We start from the raw sequence: 18,946 nt of genomic DNA, 5'->3' as shown, positions 1-18,946 counted from the left end.
TGTTTTATGTGAATCAGTCTTCTGATAAAATTCATTAAGAGTGCACATTAAAGAAACTGGCAATTACATTACCTTTTAGTCAAAAGTCTCCTTTCTAACAACATTTTTATTATGGTGAAAATTCTGTTTAGTGAGCTCATTGCACAGGTGTATCAACAGTAATTCAATGAAGCAATTTGAAAACCTCTAGAAAGCCTTCAAATGATCTGACTTTAAGACTATTTAATATGATGCAGCAGTTCATCAAATTCTCTCTTCTTCCTTATTCTCTTTAAACATCACGGTCATGTACCTGATAGAAGGAAATACTAGAGTCTAGCCTTGAATGTGTACAAAGTCCTATTTTGTAGATGCTTGCAAAAGGTACAAAAAATAACAGTGATGGCAATAGCCATACTTTGAAATGTTAGCTGTGGGTTTTAGGAATATGTGAATGGAATGCATACCTTGCCACCTAGAAGGAGCTGCAAAAGTAGTATCAAAATAACAATAATCTGATTTTATTCCAGAAGAAAGAAATACATTTAAAAAAAATAGCCTGTAAAAATTTCCCATTTTCTGAGAAATCAGATATGGCCCAGTTTGAAATTCAGTATTACAAATGTAGTTCAGAAAGACCAATTTGAGCTCTAGAAAAGCATGTATCAAAAACAACACAGAATCCTGAGGTTTGCTTTTGCTGGAAAAATGAAGAGTTATCACTAGAGTTTTCTGAATTCAGAGCAAAATAAAGATTTCTTCAAAGAGTTTATGGTACAACAGTTTAAGTAACTGAGGTACTTTAAGCTGGCCTTAGGCAAAAGTGAAGTACTTGCATCTAAATCCAAATCACCCCCAAAATGGCCCATGCACTTATATAACATTTGAGGTGCCAACATTTAATGGATATGCAACATTTAATACAACATCAAATATATATAATTTTAGCATGTTTCACTTGAAACATTTTTGTTTCTATGTTTGTGCTTCTCAGGCCACCCATTACAGACTGGATCAGCTCATAGCTCCTGCACAGATGAAAGCCAAAACTAAAACTTTGCCAGTGCTCTTTAGATATACTGAATAATCTCCCTCTGGATCAGGCTTTTGCATTAATTAGTTATTTATTAAATTCAGTGACAGTTGCTGTAATTTAAAGCAGATAGAATATCAAAAGGAGCATGACCAGCAGGTTGAAGGAGGTGATTCTGTCCCTCTACTCTGCTCTTGTGAGACCTCACCTGGAGTATTTGTGTACAGTTCTGGTGTCCTCAACATAAAAAGGACATGGAACTGTTGAAACAAGCCCAGAGGAGGTCCACGAGGATGATCAGGGGACTGGAGCGCCTTTTATATGAAGACAGGCTGAGAAAGTTGGGTTTGTTCAGCTTGTAGAAGAGAAGGCTGCGTAGAGACCTTACAGCAGCCTTCCAGTATCTGAAGGGGGCCTATAAGGATGCTGGGGATGGACTCTTCATTAGGGACTGTAGTGATAGGACAAGGGGTAATGAGTTAAACAGGGGAAGTTTAGGTTAGCTATAAGGAAGAAGCTCTTTACTGTTAGTGTGGTGAGACACTGGAATGGGTTGCCCAGGGGAGTTGTGAATGCTCTGTCCTTGGCAGTGTTCAAGTCCAGGTTGGACAGAGCCTTGGGTGGCATGGTTTAGTGTGAGGTGTCCCTGTCCATGGCAGGGGGTTTGAAACTAGATGATCTTGAGGTCCTTTCCAATCCTAACTATTCTGATTCTATGAAGAAAAGGGCAGTACACATACAGCTGCTAGAGGACTGAGTCAGAGGTGGAAGACTTGGATTCAGTAACCTTCCTTGCCTGAGGATATTCAAGGCCAGAAAGTGAAATGAAGCATAGACATTTGGTAGGCCAAATGGGAGCTTTCTCCTCTCAGTATTCACCCTCTTTGTCGAAACTGCACCACTGTTCAGGAGACAAAAGAAGATATACAAGGAGGGTGTACAGAGCACAGCTCTGAACTTTATGGTTAGCGCAGTCTTGGAAGAGGGAACGAGGGCTTCAGCTCCTACACAATAAATTATTTTTATACTTTGTCCAGTGATTGTATTGACTAAGGAAAAAGCTTGACAAGAAGCATCATTCATCTGGCCAGAGCATTTCCACTTGTCTTCAGAAGAAAATATGCTAGATGGATAGTGAATGATATATTGAAACAGAGCTTCAAGTGATACATGTTTTTACAAGCCAGGGAACTAACCATCAAGTAAATTGATTGACTTGAGATATTTTATGTTGCGCATAATGTTGTGTTAGCTATATAACTGTCAATAACTAAAATAAATTAGTGGAACTAGATTTGCTAAATAGTTTGAAAGACAATTTTTTTGTTGGTAAGCTGACTAATAGGACGCGTATCTGTGAGACACAGAAAACTTTTCTATCTTGGCATTTTGTTTTGTGTGTTTCCATTTTGTCTTTGAGAGACAGCTGGAAGCCAGAGCTCTAACTGTAGGCTTTTTGCCTTTTGGGAAATTTACTTTTTCAACTGGCCTTTTGTAACAGATGCTGCTTTGACTTAGTGGCTAAATTAAAAATTGCATTTTTACTGATGGAATGAAGTATGGGTGAGGATTGTGTCAAAATGCTGCAGAGGAGGCAGACCCTTTTGATGAAACTGCCTCGCCTTTTTGAAGAGAGCTCTCTAAAGAGCACCAAAATGCTTCCAGTCTCTACTAACCTATATCATTAAAACACAAAACTTTATGAACTTGGAACAAGATAACCCATTTAAAAAAAATCTTCCTCTGTCCATGATATCTTCACAGACGGGCCCCTTTCCTCAAGTTTTGCCTTCTGATTTAGCAGTTTTAAGGTTTCCCTGTCTAAACAAACTCTGTGAAGGCTTCTCCTACTTCTCAGGGGCAACATCCGTCCCTAGCAACCAGGCATTTATTTTTCTTTCAAGAACCTCCCAGAGTACTGCCTTGTTGAAGGATTCTGCCTGTTTTGCCATCTAGCATGGAACATTATAAACCACTATGTTGAGTACAGTAATGAGAACTCTATTTTCAAGACAGCAAAGCTTTTGTTTTCAATAGGAACTTATGTATAAATGTGAAGGGGACTAAGGAGTGTTCAGTTTCAAATATTTCTCCTTAGACATCCATTATTGATTCTGGTCAAAATGAAATCCTTAGGCAGTTTGCTAATCTTTCCCAGTGCATAAGTCCTGCTGTGCTTTTGGGAAAAAAACCTGGGGTATTGTTTTATTTACAAAACAGGTGAGTGAATACTTAGCTTATATTTTGTCCCTCTATGACATGCCAAGCAAGAGTCCCTTGAGGCATCTCAGAGAAGGAGCCACACACTTTTTTCCTCAACCTTGCTCTGTATTCTCTGCCCACCTAAGCTTCTACAGCCTCTGAACTACTACAACACAACAGTCTCTGGGCTAGTAAGTACAATTGAGTAAATTACCCTGAAGCACCGTCACTTTCCTGGGGATTTCCAATAAACCAAGATAAAAAACATGTAATGAAATCCACAGCTGTGTGCATAAAAGATGCTTTTCAAAGCAAATCCTTCCTTGTTAATGCAGAGTATTAAGGTATATACATCATAACAATCAGAACTCTGGAAGTAAAAGTTGTCGTTTTGCTTACTGAGATTTTTATTTTACCTATTCATTTTCAACTGTGTTAATACTTTTTTGAAATCCCAATCCATCAAACTAGCTATTCCCTATTCCCAGAAGATACGCATTGCTTTTAATTGTAAACATCAGCAAGAAGAATATAATTGAAGTACTCTTTCTAACCAAGTTAACATCACTAAAGCTTTTTTTATGTTATGCTACATTAGGTAGCTTTCTTGTGAAATGTCAAGGAGCTGGAGAAGTGGGGAAAAGAGAGACTGAGAATTTATAGTACACAGGAAAACATTTATTGTTCATGTTCTACCAATAATCTTAAAAATAAACCTGGAGCATCAGAATCATTCCTTGAAGAAGAGTAATTGAAGCTCATTGCCTGATCAAACTATGGCCTATCTGCAAGACTGTTAATTGTGCATAATAACTACTGAAATGAACAAGAGAAGGCTGTTTTTATAATGGCCATAAACATTAAGACCATTATTTTTCTTAACTGAACAGTATTTCTTGTATTGTTTTTGTTTTGTTTTTTTTTAATTTCAGTGTTGACTTAGCAACAACAAGAGCTTGGTAAATTAAAATTGTAGGAACTGGGTATACAGTATATTAAACAGGATTCTTTCTTCTTAATTCTCCATTGACACCAGACGTGAATACAAGTAACATAGTAAGACTCACTGAAAAGTTTTTGCCTAATGAACATTCTTAGACTTCACTTTTGTTTAGAAAAATCTTTATATTATCATAATACATGCTTATAACCTCTCTTTTGCATTTGCTTGAGCTGTCAGCTCATTTCAGAACCTAAATAAATGTGGTGGTTACATACACGCTTAAGTGCTTTACAAAACCAGGTTTCAGAGCCAAGGTTATAGAAAAGTCCATTAGAAAATGCGGGGAAAGTAGTTCCACGGTGTCTTTTTACCCTTAATCTTAAAACAGTTTCACCATCTCTATTACAGTTCACATCAATTTTCCCAAAATGACTTCTTCAAAATCCACTCTATTATTGATAAGTCTCTCAGATTCCACTCTATTCTACAATAATTTCTGTCCTTTCTCTGTCCAGCTTCCTTCCTTTGGTAGTGTCCATACAGCCAGATAAGATTTTAAACACCAGTGTACCCTTGCAGATAGGCACATTGAAATCTGGCAAGAAAGGAACGTTTTCACTTGCCAATAAGCAGATCACAGTGTGATACCATATTCCACCTTGCCGTATGAAAATCAAAGGTTTTATTTTTTATTGGTTATATATGAGAGAGATATCATTCTTACAATATAAATAGGCTGTGAAACACAAGAAACTAGCACAGAATGAACTCAAAATAACACTTGGCAAACGATGTTGTATACTGTCAGATTTGTTGTCCACTGCTCACATGTAAGATGAAACAATGGGATATTAAGGTAGATAATTGCAATGTATTTGGATTTCTATGCTGTCTGTAATTATTATATCTTCCTTCAAGCTTTGGACATAAAAACAATTAAAATGAATGAAATATTCAATAGTGCTTCCAGCAAAGAAAATACATCAGTTAATTAACTGTACTTTGTGACCTGAAAATATTTGAAGAAGGACAGGAGGTGGGTATTAAAACATGCACCCTCAGGCCTAATTGTTCCTTTGCAGTTAACCCAGATTTTGTATGCATAAATTATCTTAGGTTAAGTAATAGACTTTTTTAAAAAGACAGCATTTACTTTTCCTAATCATGTTGAAAGTATGCTTTTTTCTTTAATTTTTGAGACATTCTACAATTGCAGATGATTTGGCTACATTTGCTGGGGGGGGAAGGATTGTTTATAAATAAAAAAAATTAGACATTGGATTTCATTTATGTGCGGTCATTAATGAAAATAAACTGCGTTGGAATTTTCAGCACTAAAGGGATATACTGAAAAAGTGCTTACAATTTCTACATTCATTAGCATCAGAGCTAGGAAAATGAGTAAAAAAAAGGAAGTGGGTGTCTGTCAGTCCATATAAAAACATGTCTGCAGATAAATGTACATGTGCACTATTTATTTCTTTATTTACTGACACATTACCCCAGTTTGAATGGCGACAGTCCACAGATAAACTTTGTCACCTATTACATCATAAGGGAAAATACTCATAGATTTTTACACTGAACCATAACTCATCCTAGGTCAATAAATATATTTGTCTATATGCTTTTTATAGAAAGTTGAATTTCCCTTAACTTCTAAGTGCACTGGAAAGATCCTATATGCATATTTAAAATACATAGGCAACTACAGTTAGTCAACTTACTCATAGCAGTGGATCTCTGCATTTGCAAAACAAAATATTTATGTTGATTCAAATTTTTTAAGAGCTACTTATTTTTACTAACACTGTGCCATGACATTCATCTGAACAGGCCAGCTGTCACTTCATGAAAAACTTGACATTACTTTGCTACTTGTTCAACATCTTTGTTGGTGACATGGACAGTGGGATTGAGTGTGCTGTCAGCAAGTTTGCCGAACCACACCAAGCTGTGTGGTTCAGTTGATACGCTGGAGGGAACGAATGCCATCCAGAGGGACCTCACCATAAAAAGGACATGGAACTGTCGGAACAAGCCCAGAGAAGGGCCACAAGGATGATCAGGGGACTGGAGCACCTCCGTATGAAGATAGGTTGAGAAAGTTGGGTCTGTTCAGCCTGGAGAAGAGAAGGCTGCATGGAGAACTCATAGCAGCCTTCCAGTATCTATAGGGATGCTGGGGAGGGACTCTTTGTCAGGAACTGTAGTGACAGGACAAGGGGTAATGGGTTCAAACTTAAACAGGGGAAATTTAGATTGGATATAAGGAAGAAGTTCTTTCCTGTGAGGGTGGTGAGGCACTGGAATGGGTTGCCCAGGGCGGTTGTGAGTGCTCCATCCCTGGCAGTGTTCAAGTCCATGTTGGACAGAGCCTTGGGTGATACGGTTTAGTGTGAGGTGTCCCTGCCCATGGCAGGGGGGTTGGAACTAAATGATCTTGAGGTCCTAACTATTCTATGATTCTATGATTCTATGTCGATCGAACATGGTTTTTACAAATAGTCTGCAATATTTATAACAGTTGAATCTTCATATGGGTGTGATATTAATTTAAAAAATGAAAAAGAAGATGTTGAGGAACTTGTGGTCTGGGAATTGTTTCCAAACCATCTCTTATGCAGCTGTGTCTCTTGACGATAGTATATGATACGCTGAATAAATGGGAATAAGCACAGGAAATGCCTAGTAACCTACAAACCCAAGGAAAAGCTGCTGAGTTTTCATTTATTAAAAAAAAAAAAAAAGTGTTAATACTATCCACAGGCTATGTAGCTAGCACATACATCTGAAGAAAAATATATTGAGACAGTGACATGCTACAACTGATGATGTGTATGGTTCATATATGATATCAAGTAGAGTTACAGTGAGCTAAATTATAGAGACCTTATTAAAAGCAAACTGTCAATTACAAGGTGACACCTACAACATATGTTATTGCTATTCAAAGGCAGAGGAATTAGGGGAAAGACAGGGATGGCAGCCTTGAAGGAAAGTATGTGATAGAGACAGCCAGGAAGCTAGTAAATTAGGTAGACTCATTTAATAGTACTTCAAGAAATAGAATGAACAGACTATCCATGAAATATTAATGCAATTCTATGAGCAGATATCTTTCTATATATCTATTCTATGCTATCCATCAGTCCTTATCAGAAGGGAATGCTATCACTTTTAGAGTAAACAATCCCTCCGTTAATTAGTGCAGAAGCAAAAAATATACAACTCTAGGTCTACATGAAAAGTTACCAGGGAAGAAAGACTTCATTTGTCTAAGAAATTACTCCATATAGTTATACAGTAACTAATATCTTCCACTAGAAGAGAGAGAATACATTGCATGGAAATCTAAGTTCCTTAACTGGGAGAACAAAAGCGATATTGTTAACTCATGTAAAGAAAAGTTTGTTTAGTCACTGCTTTTCACTCCATTTAGGTCTTTAATTCTTATATCATTATGCAGATAGTGACAAAAAAATAATAAAAAATGTCACTAAAATAGTGAAATGAACTGTTGGGTTTCTTTACTGCATTTATAGTTCAAAGTTCATTTTGGTAGCTAACATCCACACTACATCTCTCTTTAAATGTGCAGAGTTCTTCAGCACACAGCTACTGCTGTCACTGATAAAACATGCTTATCCACAGGCAATGTCAAGAGGTTGGCCATCATTAAAATTAATAAATGTTGACTCTGCAAGAATACAGAATGCCAGAGAGCACCCAAGGGAAAAAAAAATGTGGGGGATTATAGAAGTTAGGAAGAATGGAGTGTTTTAGCACTAAAATTCTTTTTGTCACACACTCCATCATGAAGGCCTGAGAGCAATTGACTCATTTAGAAGGAAAGGACATACTGCCTTTTCTCTGGGGATTATTTTCTTTTTTCCAGTAGATTTCATTAATAAGTAAACAAGAGCAAGACAAAAATGAGTGAGGAAGCACATCAAAAGCAGCACTTAGCATTTCCTAGGAACTTAGAACATAACTAGGTGTAGCATCAGGTCAAATATCAGAGCAGTGTGTCCCTTTTCCACAGCAGGCAGCTGCATTATGCAAACATTTCTGAAGTTCATCAGAAGTGGAAAGCCAGTGAGAAATAACTGTTCATACAAACCACAGAAAGGGATAACAGCCAATTTGCGACTACAAAGTCTCCGGTGCCATTTATGGAAGCGGGCCACTAAGTACTGACAGGTCCTATGTATGGATTTTGCAGAAGAAAGCAAAAGTACTTCTATAAAGCTGATATTTATTGCTTGTACTCATAAGCAGCATATATGATAAAAAAAATTCTGTAACAGCTATTGAGGCATCACGGAATTTATGTGGTGTATATGGGTTACTTGAGCTCTTCAATTAATTGCCCAAGCATTGCTAAAGGAAAATCCTACTGAAGAATGCTAGAACTGCTATTTATTGCCCAGCAGCAAACTGATTAGGAGAAGGTTTTCTGCCCATAGAACTTTTAAAGTAAACACATAGGAAGATTTTCAGTAGAAGAAGGAGAGTAGAGAGGTGTTTTCCTGTCTCATTTTGGTGCTTCAGAAGACTAGACTCCTTAAGAACTGCCTAAATTCAGTGGAGGAAGAGCTGATCCTCCAGGTGCTTTTAAGCCCTTCTCAATTCCCTGCTAGTTCTTCCAAGGTTCAGTCAGCTGCTGAATGTATGCTCCATTTCCAGCACCTGATGGCCTTGACTGCTGCTGCCCACAAAGAGCAGGCTGCTGTGCTGCCATGATCTGGAAGGAGAAGACAAAGCATGTATGCCTGGCCCAAAATGCTAGGCTGCTGGCACAGTTCGGGAAACTGCAAATGGCTGCTGTCAGGCAAGTAGCCAATACAGAGAATCTGGCAGCATCTGTCTCTCCAGCCGCCACAGTTTTGTCTTGCACTGTGGGCCCATGACATGGACCCTGAGATGGTTGAACCCTGTTTTCTTGTTGTGGGATGCACCCTGCCTCTCAGCCTAAAGAGGTGGGATGTAAACATAAATGCCAGAGCTGGGCTGTAGGTTACCCATTTGGTCATGATGTTTCACGTGTAAATTTGCATAAAACTCATCATCTGTTGCTGTTGCATCTGTTGCATGAGAGAAAATGTGAGGAGATCTGTCTTAAAACATGCACATTTCATTTACTGGTGCAAGCATACCTCTTTTTAATAATTAAGAAAGGCATGTCAAATCCAATGCTTCAACTGCCTCTATGTTTTTATTTTTGAGCACTCCAAATCAACATCCCAGCAGTCTGAAATAATGGAGGTTTAAACACGTCAATCTGGTCAAGAAATACACAAACGTGGAAAACCTTACCATTTTGCATGCCACTATCCAGTAACTAGAGCCTTCATTGCTTTCAGTTCAGTAAAGGCAGAGCACATAGTTGTCCCTGTACCAATTCCCTGTACAGACATCAATGACTGTAGCACCCTGGCTTGAGAACACCCAATTTGCGTATGCTATTTACTTATATTTACTATTTCCACCAATATTTGGGGGTTCTGTTTGTTTTCGTTTTCTTAATGTAAAGTATATTGACCAGAAATAGTTTAAAAATGTGAGCAGGACTTTCCTATATATCCACCATTTCCCCAGTTCCTACTGTTTTATGGATACATGCAGCATGAACAAGTGCACATTGATTTATGTTTGCAATTTGCACTAACCACAAAAGAAAGCAGCAGTTTATCTTTTTGCTTCAAAGAAAAAAACATGGTAATAAATAAAATTCTTAAAAAAGCCCTGAATACAATTCCAGAAAATTGAATGCAAAAAGGAATATTCCTCCCCCTACCCCATAAAAATACAAACATGTAAGGCATTTTCCAGAACTATAAGTTTGGTAAAAAGGGAGAATTGCTGGCTAGCCAAATTGCTTATTTTATACTTATTTTCAGATAAATGTGCCACTGAAAAAACTATACAAGCATATGCATTCTCACATGCATATACTCATGGGAACCAGTGACAAAACAATGCATTATCTGCAACATTGGTAAAATTAAAAAACGGACTGTAGAAATTCCATGATACTGCGAAGGCTACCAAGTGTTTTACTAATTACTAACAAACATAACGGTTATACCTCCAACAATATCTTTTCCATTTATGAAAACATACAATAAGCAAGAAAACCCCATGCGTAGTAGCCAAGGTGAATTTCTTTTATTATGTATAACCTAATTTCGTAGAATCATAGAATCATAAATAGTTAGGGTGGGAAGGGACCTTAACATCATCTATTTCCAAACCACCTGCCATGGGCATGGACACCTCACACTAAACCATGTCACTAAGGCTCTGTCCAGCCCGACCTTAAACACTGCCACAGATGGAGCATTCACACCTTTCTTGGGAAACCTGTTCACCAGCCTGACAACAGAGAACTTCTTCCTTATATCTAACCTGAATTCCGCCTGTTTAAGTTTTAACCTGTTACCCCTTGTCCTATCACTACAGTCCCTAACTGAAGAGTCCCTCCCCAGCATCCTTAAAGGTCCCCTTCAGATAACGGAAGGCTGCTATGCGGTGTTCATGCAGCCTTCTCTTCTCCAGGCTGAACAGTAAGTAATTCGCATGAGATCACAAACGTATGCTTTTGCAGCTCTAATAACTGTTGAGCTTTTAGGCCAGAAACAGCAAACTTTGAAAGGGGGATGGTCCACAACTTTCTTAAAATGCCTGTGAAAGCAGGCTATTGGACAGAGAACAGAGGCCACAACTAAGCAAAAGGCTGTAAAATAAGCAAATGTGTTGGGTGTCAGGATTATCTACATGGGGAACAGTGTATTCTGTTGCCACATATTAAAGAAATGTTTTAGTCAGCAATTAGATAAAAGCAGGTACCAAAAAAAAAAAAATTATATGAAACACAAGTCTGCAAAAAAAGTGTTTATTCACTGTGGTTTTCATAGAATTTTTTGTTTTTATTTTGAATCAATTATGAATGGACTACCTGGTGGATAAAGAATTGGCTGGATGGCTACATGCGGACAGTTGAGATTAACAATTTCAGTGTCCAGGTGGAGACAAGTAACAAGCGGTGTCCCTCAGGTGTCAGTCTTGGGACCAATCCTGTTCAAAATTTTTGGTAGCAATATGAACAGTGAGACTGAGTATGCCCTCAGCAAGTTTGCCTATGATGCCAAGCTGTGTGGTTTGATTGATTCACTGGAGGGAAGGGATGCCATCCAGAGGGACCTTGACACACTTGTGAGGTGGGCCAATGACAACCCCATGAAGTTCAATCAAGCCAAGTGCAAGGTCCCGCACCTGGGTCAGAGCAATCCCAGGCACAGCAACAGGTTGGGTGGACTCAGTGCAGCCCTGCAGAAAAGAACTTGGGGGTGTTGGTCAATGAGAAACATGTCTATATGTGTGCTTGCAACCCAGAAAGCAACTGTGTGCTGAGCAGCATCAAAAGGAGCCTGACCAGCAGGTCAAAGGAGGTGATCCTGCCCCTCTACTCTGCACTTGTGAAACCCTACTTGGAATATTGTGTGCAGTTCTGGTGTCCTCAACATAAGAAGGACGTGGAGATGCTAAAACAAGTCCAGAGGAGGGTCATGAGGATGATCAGGGGACTGGAGCACCTCCCGTATGAAAACAGGCTGAGAAAGTTGGGTCTGTCCAGCCTGGAGAAGAGAAGGCTGCATGGAGACCTCCTAGCAGTCTTTCAGTATCTGAAGGGGGACTATAAGGATGCCAGAGGGGGACTATAAGGATGCCAGAGAGGGTCTCTTCATCAGGGACTGTAGTGATAGCACAAGGGGTAATGGGTTCAAACTAAAACAGGGGAAGTTTAGGTTAGATATAAGGAAGAAATTCTTTACTGTGAGGGTGGTGAGGCACTGGAACAGGTTGCCCAAAGAGGTGGTGAACATCATCCTTGCCAGTGTCCAAGGCCAGGCTGGTTGGACCCATGGGTGACATGGTCTAGGATGAGGTGTCCATGTCCATGGCATGGAGGTTGGAACTAGCTGATCTTAAAGTTCTTTCTAACCCTAAGCATTCTATGATTTAATTTTTTTTATTTTATTTTATTTTAACATTTCAGATTAAAACCTCTTCACATAAGCCTTTTCTTCTCCTAGAAATTATGACTTATTGCAAAAGAATTTTAGGAACAAGCAGTGACCAAATCACTAAGGGTTTGGTATTTTTTTTTTAATGGTGATAATGTACATAATCTAAATTTATGATTCCTGCATTGGGAATCAATTTGCCTCTGTTTACAGATGCCTAGCAGATTATATGTGGAATTAAATCCTAAAGATTTGTTGCTGAAAATTGTATGACTGCCTTGATCATCTGTCTTATACAATGGGAAAACGGAGAATTTTATCATGTTCATCTTGGTTTGCTATTGCAACAAAGGAAACCAGACTTGTATTAGATTAACAGTAAGATGAGACTGACTATGGTCTATACATCTTCAGATGAAAGATTGTTTAATACTGAAGGGGTGAGGAACCCAGTTCTATCCCTGATATGAAAATATTTCCACCTTAAATATAAAGCCAGCCAACTTCTTTCTAAATCTTAATGCTTAACTCAATCATTGCATTTCAGATAGGAGAAAACATTCTTCCCCTTACTAGAATTCAGATAAGAGTGTTCACTATGTGACAAAAAATAGAAGTTATAAAGGATACCAGGAACTACAGAATATGGCAACACTCTCGGTGTTATAACTGCAAGCATTGCACTGCATAGCAGTGTGGTAAACACAGCAAAGATTTGGAAAGCCACTGATGAAGATGACAGCTTTTCATCTGAGCTCTATATTTTGCTGTCAATTTCCACCATTTATGGAAGGACAAGCATGACTCATTTGATAATGTCTATTGATTATTTGTGCCCTTCCAAAGATCAGTTCCTTGTACCAGTTAGCTGAGAAGAGAATGAAGATATATAGCACATCTTAATAACCATGAAAGAATCTAATGGAAAGCCAGTAGCAAAACCATTGGTAAAACATCTGAAGATTGTTACACTTGAATATAGCGTATGGTGCAGATTTTTTGTTTCATTAACTGATATGCTGTAATAAAGGCAAACTACTGCAAGTTTAAGTTGTCTATCAAAGATCTGTTGCATTTGCAAAAACACAGAGTTTATTTTTTAATGTAAATGCTGTCCTAAATAATTTTGAAGCCAGTATGCAGTCAGTGAAAGGTCTATTGTTAATTTCTATATCAGTATAATTTTACCTCTAATTATTATCTATAAAACTCTTATTATTTATTTTTAAGTTTTGAAAAGTCAGCATGTTCAACAAGTGAGAGAATGTGAGGCCTATCTTGCTAATTCATCCATCTTACAATGAACCAACTAAAGTGAAAAGTGAAAAGGAAGAAACAATTTTTTACTTCCTTGTTTTGAATTTTCAGATAGCAGCAAATATTTGTGAGGTAGAAAGTCTCTTCTCAGAATGACTGAGCAGAAAATTTCGCTAAGCTTATTCAATGTGGACTCTTTTGTGAACTAATGAAATCTAAAGGATCACTTAGAATTTCTTTTTCATTTCATGACGATATTGAATATGCTTCTGCAACACCTTCATATATAGCAGTGGGAGCGCAAAATGTAGATTGGAAAGGCAGAGAATTATTATAAAAATGTCACATCTCTGCACATTTCATCCTTGTGTACCAAAATGTTCTATTATCCCTGTGTCTGCCTCTTCTCACAAAAGAATCTGCAGTCTCACAACACTTGCTCAAATATCCACCTAAAAGAATTTCTGATAACAGGAAGATAAAAGTATAACATGAGTCCAAACCTCTCCACTAAGAACCTTACTCTGAAACACAGACGATAACAGAAATCTTAGGCCACCATTTGAATACATATATAATAATGTGAGTTACCGTATGTCTTAAATGGAAGGTGGCAAATCATGTCTTACCTCTGTATGCAACAGCTGTGGAGCTACATATGTGTGGAAGTGTAATGAGGAATTGTAAAGAATAAATGAGTAAAATTTTAGAATCAGAAACATGATTAGTGGGAAGGATTCAGCTCTAACCTCATAAAATAATGTATGTTATTCTGACTGAAGCTACAAAAGAGATGCCCTCTAGAATAACAATAGCTTAGTCTCATCTTGCTTCGACGTCACTGGGCAGCAGTGTCTACATGAAGACTATTGCCTCTTCATTCTATTTGGCACACTAACATAATTCGAACACCAGTATTCAAAGAGAAAGTATTGTATGCAAGTCCAGTATGACCACTTCTACCCCCATGAGGAAGAAACTAGTGTTGACTCTTTTTTTTTTTTTTTTTGCCTACAGTTTGTGCAATTATCTAACTTGAATAAATAAATATGCAAATTAATGTGTAGAAATTTTATATAATGCTTTTCCTTTAAATTTCAAAAGCTTAAGCCTGTGCGTGCACTGTGAACAATCCAAACATAATAATTAACTGTATTGTGGTGGTTTTTTTCTCACTACATAATCTTCCAGGGCTTTCAGCAGCACACATAGGAAACTATTGACATATCATCATCCAGTGCTTTATGTAGCATTACATACAGTAAAATATTGAAATATGTTGCAAAGAGTAACCTTAAATGGCAGAAGAAATTTTGAACTGTCTGTTAGGTTTTGACATCTCTTACATTTTCATCAGACATATATATATATACGTATGTAAACCTTTTCTTCAGTATTTCAAATGGAATGTTCAAGTGGGGATTTTACTAACAAAACTTTGTCTCACAAACCATGAATGTATATACACATATAAGCATTTTTCCTCTATAAGATGATTACTGCTGTGGCTCATGTTACATGTTTCTATTCTGGACCATTTGCTGAAGCTTTATGACACATTAAGACTTATCTGAGATTTAGTGTTCTTTCAGTCCCTATCCAGCTAGGCATACACCTGAACCCTGTCACCATAATAACCAGTGACACATCTGAATTTATAATACACCTATTGCCTAATAGCAGAGAGTGTAGTAAAAACATTTTTCAAAACCAGAAAAAGAGAAGTCATTTTACTGCTTATCCACCAGATAGTAGCCTTCCCAGCAGCATATGCCTTGAACGTAACTACTTGCAGAAATTTGCTAAGAAAGCAGATGTTCTACTGCAAGTGGAATCTTCTGTGAATTAGTATTTTGGTCCTAAAGCTTCTGTCAGACAAGAGAGAGGGTTGATAAAATGCTTCAAATCACCTTATTAATTCTGTGTTACTAATGATTACTAGCATTATTTATTTTTACAGCACCAAAATGTATGCTACATGTTTCAGAGCTTATGGTTCACAAATATATCATAAATATCTGGCTATCATGGGGAGCTGCAAAATTTTTTATACTGTAGACCACAGGCTGAGACAAGATTGCTTCCCTGACCACTTCCTCTGCTATTCATGACATTAATGTATTGTAATAATACCCCCTGTGATTATTACAGAAATTGCTTACAAATTAAAAATAACAGGGAAAGTATGTAATGGATGTTTTCTGATTTTTTTAAATGCAGCCTCTCTGGTAAAATAAAACAGTACAAAAGACATTATAAACTAACTTATCACAGGCCACTACTAAACTTTTCCCAGACAGCAATATAAAAAAGCCTACTATGTTGCGTCATTTTCTCTACTGTGAGTAAGGTTAGAATTCATATTAGTTTTTTACCAAATATCTAACATAGTCTTTTGTTTGTAGCAGGGAAAGATTTGCAGAAAAACTGAAAGTAACATTGGGCCCAATTAATTATGTTTTTCAAGCCAGTAAAAATTACTGTTTTATTTACCATGGCTGACCTAAAATCTAATGAAGCACAACAATTCAAGTTATATGTTTATTTTGTCTTACATTCTTTACTTTTTCAAGAATGTCCAAGACACTTATCTGCTGACATTTCAAAAACATATGTGGTTTGTAAGATTACTAGTTTACATAATTAGGTTTTGCCATTAACAGCTTTCATGGATAACATTTAGGAGAAAAAAAATCCATTAAGTATTAGGACTGCTTGTATAACAGAGCTTTTGTTAAAAGAAAACTGCGTTTTGCATGATATAGAAAAGTTAGTGAGAAAGATCATGTGCTGATATTGTCAAGGTGTTTGCCATAAATACTGAATTCTAAGTGATGCATTAATATTTAACGTGTCTTTAAAATATTTTCAAACCTGCAAACCTTCTTGCATTTAAGTCAAAAGTCTTAACCTCCTGTATCTTTTACTATATGAAAACAAAACTTTATTCTGACAATCTAAATAGATGTTAAGATGACAGTTGTTATCAAAATATTGGAACATTACTTTGTTACAGCTCTCCTAAGCAAAGGCAGACACCTGTATAAATCCCAAGCACATTGTATTAGAATGAACAAAAATGAAACATTTACATTATCTTTCACTATTTTCACGCCTTCACCAAAATATTGTAAGCATCCATGATCATGCAATTTTCTTTTCTAGCCTCGGGAAAGAAAAATGTGTATTTAATGTCAATTTCGTCTTTCATGACAGTTATCAAATTGTAAAAAAAGTAGTTCTATAATCCTGCCCTCTTCACAAGTATTTTCTTCCATTTTGTCCGTATAACCTTGAGCAAGTCTTCTTTCATGAATAAATTTCTTAAGGCACAAAATCAGAGTACAAGAAAATGATGATGATTAGTTATACTACTGGAGAGATGTGTCCTGAGTAATGGCCAAAAAAGAGCTAAGAATAGAAGATTTTACAGAAATGCTGAAGATGTTTAGAAACATGGAGTGCTGCTACACCTGTTCCTGGTAGTAGTCCAAATTGACCAAAAGCTTCTAGAATCTGCCTTGTAGTTGAACATAGAATAAAAATTATCACACATGCAAGTGCATGAGAAAGTAAGAACTGAATACATAGAAATAAAGAGAACATGAAAGTTGATTGTGAGAAGCCCTAGTCTCTCCAGCATGAAAACACCATTGTTGTGAGACCCATCCTTTCCTTGTACATCTGGCAGCAGTCTGACAATAGGTTAACCGGAAAACATAAGTAAATCATTATAAGATATATAAGGGCAGTAGCTCCAGGATTAGAATTTACATTTTAATTGAAAATGAAGCAGTTTTAGATTTTGAGATTAAATTAGAGAATTGCTTTGCTTGTGGGGAAAGGGGGGAGAGAAGAGGTTGCATTTCATCTACATTGTATACAGCTGAATGAGAAGCAGATTACTTCAGAAATGTGATTTTTAAGTCTTTCCTAAAGTTGAATCCATCAAGGCAGAAGATGGGGTGTGAACCTGAGTGAAGCTTAATGAAATTTCATTATAATTAATTGGTGCTTATTTAGTAATCAAAGTACTGCTTACTGCTTTGAAATTAACATATATTTTCTCCTGAGAAATCCAGCCTGCTCAGTTAGTGTCAATCTTATTTCCCAGTTCATGAAAGTTGAACAAGTTTTATGAGTCTTTTTGCATTACATAATAAAACATGACAATGTGGTAAGAGTGACATAACCTAATGTGACTCATTATATACGTGACAGAATATTAACAGCAATAACCATTTTCAGAAGTATGATATTCTTAGAGATAGACTTATAAAATGTATGTAAGATCCATTGGGTTTTTTTTAAGGCAAAATAAGGGATTTTTATTGTAAAAAAAATATGTCATCTTTATCATAATACTTCTTTTTTAATCTTCTTCTAAGCATACCTATAACTAGACAGAAATTAGCAATTGGGCGTATTGCTATTCAAATGTTGCAGCAGTGCCATAAAGGCAAAGACAAGAGCACTGACCTTGGAGCTCAGTAAAGAAGTAGCAGTTAATGGGGTCTGCTACACTTGAAGCCAGATACAGCTTTCAATGGACGTGTTCTAATTTTGCCTCAGACAGAAAAAGGTCAGCATAGTAGCTGGTAGTTATTGACAGATACTTATTTAAGTTCAGGATAATAGCTTTGAAAGTAAAATCACAAAGCTATTTTGGATGATTGCTTAGAACCTTGGCAGATAAATTGAAAATGCTCTTAGTTTACATTTGTTGGCATTTTTATGAAGTCATTTTGTCATTTTCCTTTATAGTGACTTGAATGTTGTTACCCATTATTCACTCAGATCTTATTTTGAAGAGCATAAAATCTAAACCACATTAAAAAGCTAGCATGCAAAGTTAAGGAATGCTCTGGTTAACTAAAATGTAACTCTTGTTTATTTTACCACTCACTTGCTAGTTTCTTGTTCCAAAATAGTAATATCCCTTGTCATTAGCTGTCATATCGCTTTAGAAGTAAAGTTTATTGAGAAATTATGAAGCAAAACTTTGAAATTATACAGGATGAAGCTTAATAAAACTGCATTAGTTTTGAAGTTGTTAGGTCTTGAAAAATAAGAAAATTAAGTTACACCTTATTGAAATCTTTGTTGCAAGAGGGTATAGGCGCAATTTTCCTGTGGTGACCAAAACAGCACACAGCTTACCAGTGGAGGACCAGCAATACTCTTGTTCCCTCCCATTTCATCCAGTATTCTGCTGGTTGAAAAGTAGTACCCCAGTAGAACTGTTTGACTAAGGAAAAGGATGAAAACTGTAACAGAAGTGTGAGATGAAGCACTGAAGGACAGAGAGTGTGGCCTAAAATTTATTTCCTAAAGGAAAGTTTGAATCTCAATATTTGCTAGTACTATATATACACTAAAAGACATTCTGAAGAATTTGTGAGACCAATATCTTCCCAGCTTCACTATTTGACTGATGAGCATCACATTGTGAAACAATGCGAAAAAATTGAGCTTAAATTTAAAACCCATTAAAGCCCTGTA

The sequence above is a fragment of the Lathamus discolor genome, chromosome Z (genome assembly GCF_037157495.1).
Source record: "Lathamus discolor isolate bLatDis1 chromosome Z, bLatDis1.hap1, whole genome shotgun sequence".
In the NCBI taxonomy this organism is placed as follows: Eukaryota; Metazoa; Chordata; class Aves; order Psittaciformes; family Psittacidae; genus Lathamus; species Lathamus discolor.
Note: the sequence above shows the minus strand (reverse complement) of the source record.